This window comes from Heterocephalus glaber, unplaced genomic scaffold (genome assembly GCF_053883595.1).
Source record: "Heterocephalus glaber isolate CG9 unplaced genomic scaffold, H.glaber_assembly_v1.0 deba00001606, whole genome shotgun sequence".
Classification (NCBI taxonomy): domain Eukaryota; kingdom Metazoa; phylum Chordata; class Mammalia; order Rodentia; family Bathyergidae; genus Heterocephalus; species Heterocephalus glaber.
The window spans coordinates 188,694-202,614 of record NW_028258377.1 but is presented as its reverse complement, the minus strand read 5'-3'; the positions used below and the strand labels follow the sequence as shown (position 1 = coordinate 202,614).

The 13,921-nt window shown below is 37.0% G+C and overlaps 1 pseudogene; it reads left to right on the top strand.

The window, feature by feature from the left end:
* Nucleotides 1-3,950: 3,950 nt before the first annotated feature.
* LOC101704390 (mitochondrial nicotinamide adenine dinucleotide transporter SLC25A51-like) lies at nucleotides 3,951-5,381 on the top strand (annotated as a pseudogene).
* Nucleotides 5,382-13,921: the final 8,540 nt, after the last annotated feature.

The window sequence follows — 13,921 nt, the reverse complement described above, 5'->3', positions numbered from 1 at the left end:
GATTAATCCATTGATGAGTTTATAGCTAAATGTATTGCTGGTACATGCAATCTTGCTTGATCTGGAAGGGTGTATTCATATTTCCAATTCCTCACTTTTCTCTTTCTTTTCTTTTTCTGCATTCTCGCTTCTATTGTTGAGCAAATTTCCTTCACCATGCCTTTCCACCGTACCATTTCTGCCTTGAAACCAACCAATGATGAAACCACTAAAGTTGTGAGCTAAAATAAACATCCCCTTCTTTAAGTTGCAGGTGTCATGTATTTTGTCCCAGCAATAGGAAAGTGACTGATACAAAAAAATGGATATAGAAGTAGTATTGTTGATGTGTCTATATCTAAACTTTTGATTCAGAAGCCTTCAGAACATTTTTGTGGGAGTAGTATTGAAAAGTTTGAAGAAACAGGCTAGAGAACCCCTAGATGTTTTAAATAGTGTTTGCATGATCTTAGTAAAATAGGAGTCTAAGGAAGGAGTCTTAAGCTTTCCCAGCCTGGAATTTAGTGAAACTCTGTGTTAAAATAAAAATGAAAAATAGAAAACGCAAAGGGGGTGTAGCTCAGAGCAAAGACACTGGATTCAATCTCAAACACCATGGAAGAAGAAGCAGGAGGAGAAGCAGGAGGAGGAGGGGGACAAAAGAAGAAGATGCAAAAGAAGAAGAAGAAAGAAGAAGAAGAAGAACAACAACAACAACAACAATGACAACAACAGCAACAACAGTCTGCAAAAATAAGATACTAGGCTTCGTGCACTCTTTCTGAGCATAAAGTATATAAATCATATCACCTTTGTGGATATTGGACCTTAGTTCTGGTAATCATAGATTATTTTGGCTTTACTATAAATTTAGGTTTATAGTTTATTTTCTAGTCTTATTTCATGATATGAATTTTGAAAGAGTTGGGATAATTTCATCTATACAACTGTCTTTATTGTAGAATAAGCCTAAAGACCCAATCCATAACATTTACTGTGGTCACAGAAACTAGACTTCAGTAAGGGTAAACAGGTACTAGATACAGAATACAACATACAAATTTGTCTCATGTTTGATTCTAATTGGATTGGTGTGTTAAAACAAATTAGTCAAGAAAAACTGATATATTTTCCTGTTGAAATGCAATAATACAATTATATACCTCCATTATAAGCTTGGGTTATAGGCCTCTTTAAATTAGTACCTCAGAAATGCTTACATATTTGGAAAGTAATTATTGCTCACATAACTAGGATTCATAGTGGACAAGTTAACCACTGATACTTCTTCACCAGGATCTTATATTAGGAAAAGCATAGTTGTCTTAGAAGGGAATTATACCGAGTTCCTTAAAAGAATGTGCATAATGATCAATGGAGAAGCTTAATGTCATGCAAGAAAATATGATAAAAAATTGAGAAAATTGAATGAATATTTTTAAGTTGTACAAGTATGACACTACATGAAAAAAGTTGAGATAGGACATATTACTAAATTACTCTTTGGTACCTTGGATACTAGTTCTGCTTAACAAAGCATCTAAATTTTAACTTTAGGTGACGGGGTTGTAGATATTTAAATACACACACTATGTATTTCCTACCAGTATCTCTAAAATTTGAACATTCTTAGTCTGCAGAAGGGAAAGACTAGTATTGTTATTATTGATAATAAATTTTGGGTGCTTACATTGCTATGATGTTATTATTGTAGTAATGCCTTTCCTATTTACACATGAAAAAGTAAAATTCAGAAAAGCATTCAATATCAAAGTACTGGCAAGTGTCCAAGTCTAATAGGTGTAGGCAAAGACTTAATGAGCAAAACTCACACCACACAGGAAATGCTAAAGAAAATCAACAACTGGTACTTCATTTTATTGAAAAACTTTTACACCACAAAAGAAACCACTGAGAGAGAAAACCCACATCATGGGAAAATTTTTTTACTAGCTATTCATCAGACAAAGGACTACTTTCTAGAATATATGAAGAACTCAACAAAATCAGACCCCTCAAATTTAAAGACCCAATTCAAAAATGGGTATCTGAAATAAAGACACTTCTCAGATGAAGAATTAGAAACAGCAAATAAATATATGAAAAAATGTTTAACATCATTGGTCATTCATGAAATGCAAATGAAAACAATGCTTAGACTCCATCTCACTCTAGAAAGAATCTGCTATCAAGAAATCAACCAATAGCCAATGCTAGTGGGGTTGTAGGGAAAAAGGAACCTTTCTCTATGTTGGTGGACGTGTACACTGGTGCAACGACTCTGCAAATCAGTGTGATTTCTCAAAAAATTAAAACTAGTAGTTCCATTTGACCCCACTATTCCTCTTCATGGTATCTTCCTGAAAGAATTAAAGCATCCTACCACAGCGATATAAACACACTCATGTTTATAGGAGCACAGTTTGTAATACTTAAATTTTGGAAACAGATCAAATGCCCATGAATCAACAAATGGATAAAGATGTGGGGTTTTTTATACAAAAGAGTACTATTCTGCCATAAAGAAGGATGAGCTTCAGACATTTATAGTTAAATGGATGGACTTTGAGACCATACTCTTAAATTAAATAAGACAGACATGTTTAAATATCACATTGCTTCTCTGGTGTGAGAAATGGAAAGTGGAAATAAGGACTAAAATGTATAATAGATATTGGGAAATGGGAAGAAAATATTCAAATGAGAAGAGAAGCAAGGGAGGAGGGAAGGAGAAAGGAAGGAAATGACAAGAAAAACAGTGAAAAAGGAAGGGAAAAATTGAAACAAAGATTTTGTACATAGGGAGAAGAGGGGGCTTGTGGAGGGGAATGAGATAAAATTTATTTTTTAAAACATCCAAGTCTATGTGACTCTAAAGCATTGAATTTTTACATTTGATTCTAGGCAGAAGGAACAACAATATAAATCATGCTACAATGACAGTCCACATCATTCAATGGTTAGCCTGGGATGTGTGGAATTTACAACTGTGAGGAAGCAATAAGCACTAAGTTAACAAAATAGAAAAAGAAATATCCTGATCCAAGCAAAGATGGAGCTATAGAGATATTAGATGATCAATACAATACAAGTTTGAATTGGAAAATTGACCTAAAACTTATACTTACTTTAAAATGGAGATAAATGCAAAAACAATATGTCTCAATGTTGTGTATCCATAGGTCTTTAAAACTTTTAGTTTTATAAGCAAATAATTTTGAGTTTTAATACTAAAGGATAATCACATCCTTTCAGCTTCCAACCAATTCAAGAGTTCAAGTTTCAGTACTATGAGGCTTCACAGATGATAGCATCATTGCTGTGTACATCACTCTATACTTTTTTCATTACTATATTGAAATTCAAGAGGCAAAATAACTTTAAAGTAAAGAAGTTTTTTTACCTCATAATTTTGGAGATTGAAGGGGAAAGGGCCAGCATTGGATTGGCTCTGGTTAGGGACTCATGGCTGACAGCAAATAGTGCATGGCATAATTTTGGAAATAACATATGTGGGAAGAAGAAACCACATCTCAGAAGAGTAAGCTAGACAGAGACTCATCTTGCAAGGCCCCAGTTGACTTAAAGATCTCCTAACAAAATGTTCTACCTGGCCTGCATGGGTGAAGGCTCACTCACAGGCCATCCTGCAGCTGGGCAGGTGGGCTGCACAAGGCATGAGACATGTGGCTGCAGCCATGGGATATCCAGGTATCAAAATTGACTCCAGAAGAGAGAACCTAACAGACCAGTAACAATAGAAGAAATTGAGAAAGTTACCAGAAACCTGTCACTCCCTACAATGCAAGGCTCAGATGATGTCACAGGTTAAAAAAAATTCTTCATGGGGATGTAGCTCAGTGACATCCCACCTGCCTTGCAAGTGCAAGGTCCTGAGTTCAATTCCCTTCACTAAAAAACAAGAAAGAAAAAGAAAAAATTCTTCATGAAAAAGAGAGTCCAGAAGCAACATGATAAATTCAGAAGCTCATGAAAAGAGACCACTAATCCTAACATTTTTCAGAACAAGACATCAACTCATATTACCAGTGTTGGTGAAATGAAGCATTATTTGTGTGGCTGCTGAGCAGCTTTCAGCAATATGGCAGTCACATTTTCACTTCAGAAGGTCCTCTTTAGGCAGCAGCTTTATGGAATCAAAACCTGGGATGCAGTACTTCAGTTCAGGAGGGATGGACTTCAAAACTTGTATTGTGGAATCCTTCCCCCATTAATGCAGAAAACAACTACCCTGGTGCTTCTGTTTGGTCTATATGAAATTTATCTTGCCTTTGTAAGACCGAGGGCCTTACCAAATGCTCTGAGGAGCTGACTATAGTGAAGCACACCCAGGAATCTCAGTGGTGCCTTCAGAATGTAAGACCAAGAGCCTTACCAAATGTTCCAAGGAGCTGACTACAGCGAAGACCACCCAGAAAGGAACACACCGGCCAAGTTGGGAAACAGACCTTTATTAGTCTGGCCAGATGGCACTCCCGAAGCAAAATAGCTTAGAGAGGGAACTGGCTCAGAATCCGAGGCTGTTTTTATAGGGGGTTGAGGGGGAAGTTAACATATCAAAGAAAAGGAGACAAAGGTTAGTGGTCGACTGTCACATATTGATGGTTAGCAGACATCTGCAGCTTGTTCTAACAATTGTGGTGCCTGGAATATCAGTTCCGGATAAACAAAGAGTTGAGTAGTTTACTCTGGGACTCTAGGTCTGTTATAGATCCCTATCTAGCATCCCTAGACTAACAAACATCTCCATCCATTAACTCACATTTTAATCACAATGGGGCTGGAAAAAAAAGAACAAAGGTTATACAGTCCCACACCTTCTCCATGAGCATATGAGTGCTAGAGTTTGCAACCCATGGTGCAGCAGAAATACTTTCAGGGACAACAGAAGCCATTTTCACTCCATTGGAGAGTTCAGACATTTCTTCAAGACCACAAACATCATGACAAATTTGCAAACACTTATCAGGCCTTCAGGGTGCTGAAATGACACAGAATTAGAGAGTATTATCAAGGCTTGGTGCCCATTCTGTTCTGTAATGGATTCAGCACTGTTCTTTTTTTTGGCCTTTGAGGTTGCATTAAGGAGCATCTGTCTATGCAACAACTCACAGTGCTGCTTTTTTAAATGACTTTATCTGTGGAGGTATATTGGCTGTCATGTTGGAGTTCTTGTTTTTCCAGTTAATGTTGTAAAACCTCACATACAGTCTCAGATTGGTGGGGAGTTTCAGTCTTTCTTCAAGGTTTTCAAAAGCAATATGGCTAGAATGGGACAGGAAACACAAATTTCTTCAGGGGTGCCCATCTAAATAATCATTGGCCCCCTCATCTCTTGGGGAATAATCAATATGACTTATGAATTCTTCTTAAACATATGAAAAAAATCACCAGTGCAGTGCCATATATCAACTAAATAGGCCTGAGAAAAATGCAGTTTGACATAGGTTCAAATTGGCCCCAATACTAGTTAGTGTCATTGAGTCCAGGCCACAGCGAATTATGGGCAAAGCTGTTTTCCCTGAGCATCAACAAAAACAGAATAAAAGGTTTCAGTGAGAAACTTTTAATTTTTTTTTCTTTTGTTTCTAATTTTCTATTACCCAAGAGCTTTAGGCTAATTGCTGGTAAATAGCTGTTTATCTGATGGTCTTTTACAGAGTATTCTAATAGCCAGGATATGATTCTTTTCACCAAAACAGCCTTTAAGCTTTTTGTATTGAAGCATAAAATGACCATAACCAGCCAGGGAAAATACCCTTAGGGGCCCCTAGGACTTCACAGTCTTACTTTGTTGCTCCATTTCTTCTTTTGCTCTCAGGAGCAAAGGGTCATTTTGACTAAACTCAAGACTATACATGGCAGGATACAGGGACAAAACAGAAAAGTAGAACAGTTTATTTGGTCAATCTGAATTGTTGGTGTTTTGAAATTAAGCAGCAGTTGGGATAGTTATAATCAAGACACTTTCCCGTTTAGATACTGTGCATGGAATCATGCAGCTAATGAAATTTCTCATTTTGTTTTCTACCTTTGAATGTTCTAATTCTGAATGTGACCTTAAGCCCTTCCAAAATATCCTTATGTTAATTTTACTGATTTCATTGCCAAAAGATGGGAGGATTTAAATTTTTTGTAGGTGTTTCATTCTGTTAAGAAGTTGTTAATTACATATAGTTCCTATTCTCTCCGAAAAACAAAGAATATCATACTTCCCAATGTAGCCAAACCAAGGACCAAGCTTGTAATTCATCAATTTTTGGAGTACACATTTTAGCTGTATACAAATTACAGCAATGATGTTTTCAGAAAGTACTATTTTATGCTAATATTAATTAAATGATCTTATTTCTTAGAAGGTGGGTATTGATAATTGAGAGCAGACTTCTAAAATTTCTTCATCTTGGGGCCAGGGATTTACCTGAGTGGCACCATATCTGCCTCTCAAAGAACAAGGTCCTGAGTTCCATTGCTGGTACTGCAAAAAAAAACCTTAAAATTTCTTCATCTTGTATTCAAATTCTAGTTCAATTCAGCTAAAGAGATTTGGAGCACTTGCCACCTTAAATTTAGGCATAAAAGGAATGCAAACATTATAGATATAAATGTATTTATTACTGCCAATTAAAAGCTACTAATTTTTATTTTTACATTTACAGTTCTTTTTTTATTTTTGGTACCAGTGATTGAACTCAGGACCTTGTGCTTTCAAGGCAGGTGCAATGCCACTGTGCTAAATCCCCAGCTCCAACATTTATATTTCTTTATAGTAACTATGCCTCATACTCAAAAAAATTGGGAACAATTTATAATCAATATGCATTGTACAAATTTTAAAAAACAGGACTATGATAAAAAGGGCAAAAGTTAAATATATGCAAATGAAGTAACTATCCTTTCTAAAATGACAATTTCAAACATCTATTGTATGACATAAGATCTCTTAATAGCAGTATAATGCACTTTTAATGAATGTCATTTTTCAGACATTTGAATTTTTAATTGCTTTCTTTTCAGATTCCTGGCAAAAATAACAACTCCAGTCATTGCAATTTTTAAGCAAAAAATACATATATAACTTTTCATTGTTTCAATAAATTATGTTATTAAATGAAGACATCATATAGTTCTGGGCACTCACACATAGTACCATATTTGAATAGATAAAATAGGCATGTACTGGTTTACTTTTCCAGTTATTTTATAAAAATTAAGATTTTTTAGGGTAGGATATTTAGCTCAGCAGTGCTGTACCTGCCTCACAAGTGCAAGGTCCTGAGTTCCATCCCTGATACAAAATAATAATAATAATAGTAATATAATATAATAGTAGTAAAATTAATATTTTTTTTACCCTGGAAATCACTCCCTCATAGATTCTCTCTTATAGAGAGTATCTCTTATATAGTACTTTGGCCTGTCCCCTACTCCTAGTAGAGGTGTAATAGAGAAGGGTCATAAAGCCCAGAAATAAAAAATATCAAAGTACCCCAAAATTTTAACCCATGAGCTAAAAAACAATGTATGTTTAAAAGAACTAATACTAGGCCAGAGATTTAGCTCAGTGTCACAGCACCTGCCTCACAAGCTCAAGGTCCTGAGTTTGATCCCAGATACCAAAAAAAAAAGAATACTCATTTTCTCTAACCATATGCAAAAAAATTGTCTACAGAGAAGAAAGCAGAATCAAGAGACTTAGGAAACTGAACAATGCATAAATTGTTTCTTTAATTCTGGCACATTAACCTCTCTGTACTTTCCAGGTAAATCAGATATAATGTTCTTGAAATTTTTTAAATGAGTTTATTTAATTAGTTTATATTCCATTGCAATAACTAAATATGACAGACTGGTTAATTTCTAAAGAAAGGAGGTGTCAGGTAAAAAAGCCAAAAACCAAGACCAGACGAGGCCACAGCAAGGCTTTCTTATAGGGATAGGGATGATCTGCTAGGCTGGCTCTGAACAAAAGAGAGACAAAAACAATATGGCCCGGAGAGGGAGAGCTTTTTATAGGAGCTGGGATGGGGTTGAGTGAGGTAGTGGCTAGGGAATGGAGGAGACTGTGATGTCTCTAGTTGCTAGAAGGAGAGCAAGTATTAGGTTACTCTTTTGGCAGAAATAGGGCATGTTGGGATGAAGAAGGTCATCTTTTGGTGGGAGAAGCCATTTGGGGGTGGCTTTAGGTAGGGAGCAGGGCATTATGGGAAGATGGGAGCTATTGTATGTAGTAGCTCTGTTAGGGTGAGGGAAATCAGGAGGTTTATTTATCTCATAGTTCTAGAGGCAGGTAGTCCAAGCACAGCACTGGCATCTACTCAGGATCAAATCAGCCATACCTTCTGAGTCATGTCTGTGCTGTCATGACATGGTTGAAAGCACCACAGAACAAGACAGAGAAAGCTTTCTTGCTCAGTTCTAAACCAATAATAGAATCATAAGCATCCCATGATCTCATCTCATCCTAATGATTTCCCAAAATCTTTACCACCAAAAACAATTAACATGTGACATTGAATATTGTTAGTTGCTTTTCTATTGTTGCCGAGACAAAATACCCAATACCCAAAGTTAAAGAAAAAGGAGTTTATTCAGCTGGCTCCAAGACAGGGATGGCAAACAGTCCTCATAGAGGAGAAACAACATGGAATTCACAAGGTAATGAGGGGAACAAGAGAGAGTTTAACAGTATCTTCCTGCACCTTTTATATCTTATTTGGACTACTAGGATTATAATGATGCCAAACTAATCACTTATGTGTAGTGGTTTAGTAGTCACATGCCCTTAACCCCAGCATCACATCTGCATGAGACCTTGGGGACACATCTAAATGCAAACCATAACGTTCTGCCCATGGCCCCCCAAAGACTCATGCATATCCCTTTCTGCAAGAAATCATTTAGTCCATCTCTAAGAGTTGCCAAAGTCCTAATAGTTTTAGCATAGCTGAAAAGTCAAAGTCCAAAGTCTCCTCTGACATTTAAGGCAAACTATTAGCTGCAAGACCAGGTACAAATGAAAAGAAAATCAAATATTTCCAACATTCAATGGCACAAGATGGACATTACCATTTCAAATGGAACAAACAGGAGGATACAAAGGAATGGGACCAAAGCAAGTCCAAAATCCAGCAAGCCAAATATTACATTCCAGAATCTGAGGCAATCTATAGTGAGTTGTTAACTCCAAAGGGCTTGAGTGGTTCTGCCCCTACAGCACTTCTGGTGGTTGTGGCTCCCATGGCTTCTCTCTGGGGTCATCTCTGCTCCTTTCTTACAGTTTTTCTCAGAGTATCCATGTTCCAGGTGTTACACCCAGTGAGTGAGAACCAACCAGAGACCGATATTAAATCCACACAGGAGTTTATTACCGGCTGGGACCCAAGCTGAGCATTGGACTTGAGCCTCGACTGGGGGGAGATTAATATATTTCATACACCTTTGAGGCTAGCAGTTTCTAGGCCCCCCTATGGGATAGAACTAGTAAAGCAAGCAAAGGTAAAGGGTACAGAAGCAGAACGTCCTGCTGTTAGAACATTTGTAAAATAATAGTTGATTAATTGTTGTTTCTAAGAGACCCTAAGTGGAGGTTTCTAAGCTTCCTCCTTTTCAGTTGATCTAAAGGGCAGGCAGGTAGGTCATTCAGCAGCAATATGGAGTCTGTCTTGCTAACTAGGGTCCTTCACCAGACTTCTCCAAACATCTAGTGTCTCCACTGCACCTTCAACTTCACACTCACAACTTCTTCACACATTGTTTCTCAGGGGCACCCACCCTGGCCTCTCAGGCCTTCTGCTGAAATCTGGGTGGAAGCCTTCCTCACCCCACAACTCTTACATTCTGGATGCACATAAAACCAGCAGCACATCAATGATGCCAAGGTCTGTTGCCAGCTGTAGGTTTAGCCAGGCTTCTTTCTTGACTGTAGGGGTTGAGTGCCTGGATCATTGAGCAATCTGAACCCAATCCCAAGGAACAAATTTTTTAGGCTGCCAACATTCTGGAACATGGTGTGGCTGCCACCTTTTTTGGAACTTGGTTCTCTGGGGCTTTCTTCTCAAAGCAAAATCTTTAACCTTTACAACTCTGAGGCTGTAAAGAGTGGAGTCCTGCTGCAGCTGCTTATGGTGCCCTCAGGCCATCTTTTCTATTCTGTTCCTTCTCAGCAATCAAGATCTCCTCTGTTCCATCTTTACAAGACAAAACTTTACTGGAGCTTCCTTTCTGGACAAATTCAAAACATTTTAATTCATTCTGCTGGGCTTTTTGGTCTTGATTCTCAACATAGATCTGGCTAAAAGCTCCCAAAAAGTAGTGCTGTAGATGAGTAAGTTTGGACAATAGAGTTGTGCCACACTGTATGCCAGATTCATGCCCATTTATTATAGCCAGTGACTGAGGGGGGCTAGCACCCAGGAAGTTTCCTTGGCAATGGGAAACAGTTTGATTTTTCCTTTTAAATCATGCTTTCAGTTGGGGAGTGCTCAAGGGAGAGCAAGTGGAATCTTACAGAAGCAGAATCATGCCACATTATTGGGGGATACAAGGAAGTTTTACACATGCTAGGTGAACTACAAAACATCTTGAAACTGTAGCAAGTTTACTGCCAAGCAGGATGTGGGGGTTTTGGATGCTTTGCTCATGTGCAAGCACCTTTTTCAAGGACAGATACAAAATGGCATTGAGGCACAAGATGGAATTGTGCTGGCTATCACAGTAGCCATGCCACTACCTCAATATTTGACTGCCTTGAAATTTCTTCTGCAAGATTACTTAGTCCACTACCTCTAATCTCAGTCTCAGGCAGTCTCTGGACATGTACAAAATGAAAAAAAAACTTTCTGCCAAGCCATAACACACATCATCTAGAGTCCAAGAGCCAATACAGTTAGTCCTTCTTCCTAGCAGAAATCTCCCTAGCCTGATCTTTACAAGCTTTCTGGTCTTCTGACCTCTGATCAGAATCTCCCATACAGAACAGCCTAAGACATTCCAGCTCTCCTTAGCTGGCATCTCTGAATCTTTCAGCAGTCTCTGAACATGAGCAAAATGACAAACTTTCTGTCAAGCCATCATACACATTTTCTGGAGTTCAGCAGCCAATGCAGTTGTTCTTCCCAACAGAAACTTACTGAACCTGATCTTTACTTGCCTTCTGGTTTTCTGAGCTTTGACCAGAATCTCCCATACAAAACAGCCTAATGCATTCCAATGCTACTTCTGTAGCCAACATATCTTAATCTATACTAACTTGTCCCCTTCTCACATACCAATTCCAAAGGCTTATGAGCCATGTGACCAGGTAATGTCAGAGCTATGACCCCACTTCCAGTACCAAATTTCTGTGTTAGTTACTTTTCTCTTATTGCTGAGACAAAATATCCAACACCCAAAATTAAAGAAAAGGCTTTATTTGGCTTACAGTTCATAGAGGTCTCAGTCCATAATCAGCTGGCTCCAAGACAGGGATGGCAAACAGGCCTCATAGAGAAGAAACAATATGGTTTTCCCAAGGCAATAAAGGCAGAGAATTTAACAAAGGAGAGAATTTAACACCATCTTTCTGCCCCTTTTATCTTATTCAGACTACCAAGATTAGGCCAGTGCCAGACTAATCGCTCACATATAGTGGTTTAGTAATCACATGCCCTTAACCCCAGCATCACACATTCCAGATTCAATTACCTCTAAAAAAAAAGAAAGTCTTGCTTCATCTACATGAGTCTTTTGGGGCACATCTAAACACAAACTGTAACAAATATTAATCTCCCAACACATGAATTCTAGGGAGACACTTAACACAGACATAGGACTATTAGTTTTCAGATATAGGGGTCTATAGGCAACTTCACTAAACCAGACATTTCAGTGAAGTGCCTCATATCAATAAGTCACAGTAAACAACAAGTTCACCACTTAATAACTTCAAAAGGCTGAGGTTGGATGGTGAGATTTTTGCAGGTGAATACACACTGCAAACTCTTCAGGAAGTAGCAATAGAAACTTATTGAACAAATATTTTGATTCTTTTTCCTAGATTAAGAGGCATCATTAGATTGATCCTACTAAATCAAATTTGCTAGTTGACTAATTCCAAAGATTATACATGCAATAAAAAGAAAAAAATGGTAATTCAACTATCTTTTCTAGTTCATTTCTCACAAGTAGATAAATAATTTGAGAGTCCTCAAGGGTATTACAGATGTTAAAACATAACTTAAAGACTATACAAAATTGCTTTATAAAATGTTTCTATACCTCTCCATTTAAAAAGTTGTAGTCCTAAAAAGGCAAAAATTATTTCAGAGTAATTATTTTACTATATAGGGTAGACATAATCCAAAGTATTCTGAGTCAAAGTGAAAAAAACAGAGAAAAGGAAGAAAAATTACAATAATATGAGCTCAAAATGCACAGACTGTTAGAGAATTTAAAAAATAATTAAATCCAAGGGAAATAAAAACATTCACATGATGTGACAGAAATAATTTTCATATATATATATATATAGTCTTTTCCAAAATGATAATAATAGTTATACTCTATGAAATAATATTATTTGATAAGTAGTAAGGAAATGGATTGTTTAACATATATATACTAAACCTATAGTATGTGACCAAAAATAGTTCAAATTTTCTTTTTTTTGTTTTTGTTTTAGTGCCAGGGATTGAACTTAGGACCTTGTGCTTGCAAGGTAGGTATGGTGCTGCTGAGCTAAATACCTGGCCCAGTTCAAATTTTCTTGAGATGATATAAATAAAAATATAATGTGTAACAAATTGTTAGAAATTGAACTATTACATAAATTATGTTTTTCAATATCTTAGTTACTTTTATCATCACTGAGACACAATATGTAACACTCCCATGTTAAAAGAGGAAAGATTTATTTTAGCTCACAGTTTGTAGAGATCTTAGACCGTAGCCAGCATGGCAGAGGAGAAACAATTCATGGCATGGCAAGCAGGAGGCAGCAAGCAGCAGGAGCAAACCTCTCTTTCCTTCTTTATTTCATTCAGGTTACAAGCCTATTGGTTGGTGCCATTCATAAACAGGCTGTTCCTTTTGTCTTTAGTAAATCCATTCACCCATACTCAGAACTAGACTAATCAGTGAGTTGATCCACTTCTCATGCCCATAATTCATATTCACATACCCTGGATCGAGCTACCTCCCAAAAGCCCCACCTATGAGCACATGAGGCTTTCAGGGGATATCTAGACACAAGAGATAATATTCAGTATTTATTTTCTGCTTTAAAAGTATTTCTTAGTTTTTAAATTTCTAAATATAATACAGTTTTTATAAGTGAATTAAATTATATAATTTAAATATTAAAAAATTATAATATCTATGACTTTCCTTACATTTTTTCCCAGCAAAGAGTCCATAGTTCTTGTTCTGTTGGTTATTCTCATTTGGTTTCCAGCCCTCATGAGACATCACTAAGAAGTAAGGTCCTATGTTAGTTTACTTGATTGCCTATAACACAACATTATAGACTGATTGTCTTAAATATAGAAATTTAATTTTTTTCTCAATTCTGGAAACTAGGAAATTCAAGGTAAGGCAAAGACTGGTTTAATTTTGAGAGAAGATTCTCTTCCTAGGTTGCAGATGGTTGCTGTATTGGTCAGCTCTTTATCTGCTGGAACAAAATACCTGAGAACTTAAAAAAAGGAAGATTTGGTTTGGCTCATGATTTCAGAGATTTCAGTCCATAACTGTCTCCAAGGTAGAAACACGAAGAAAATATATGACAGAGCAAAATTACTCACTTCAGGATAGCTACAATTCAGAACATAGAAGAGACTTGGGAGAGGAAGAGGCAAGGGACTAGGGTCAAATGCAAGGGTCACACCCCACTGACCCACTTTTTGCAATCAGGCACCATATCCTTATAGCTCATTCAACTATG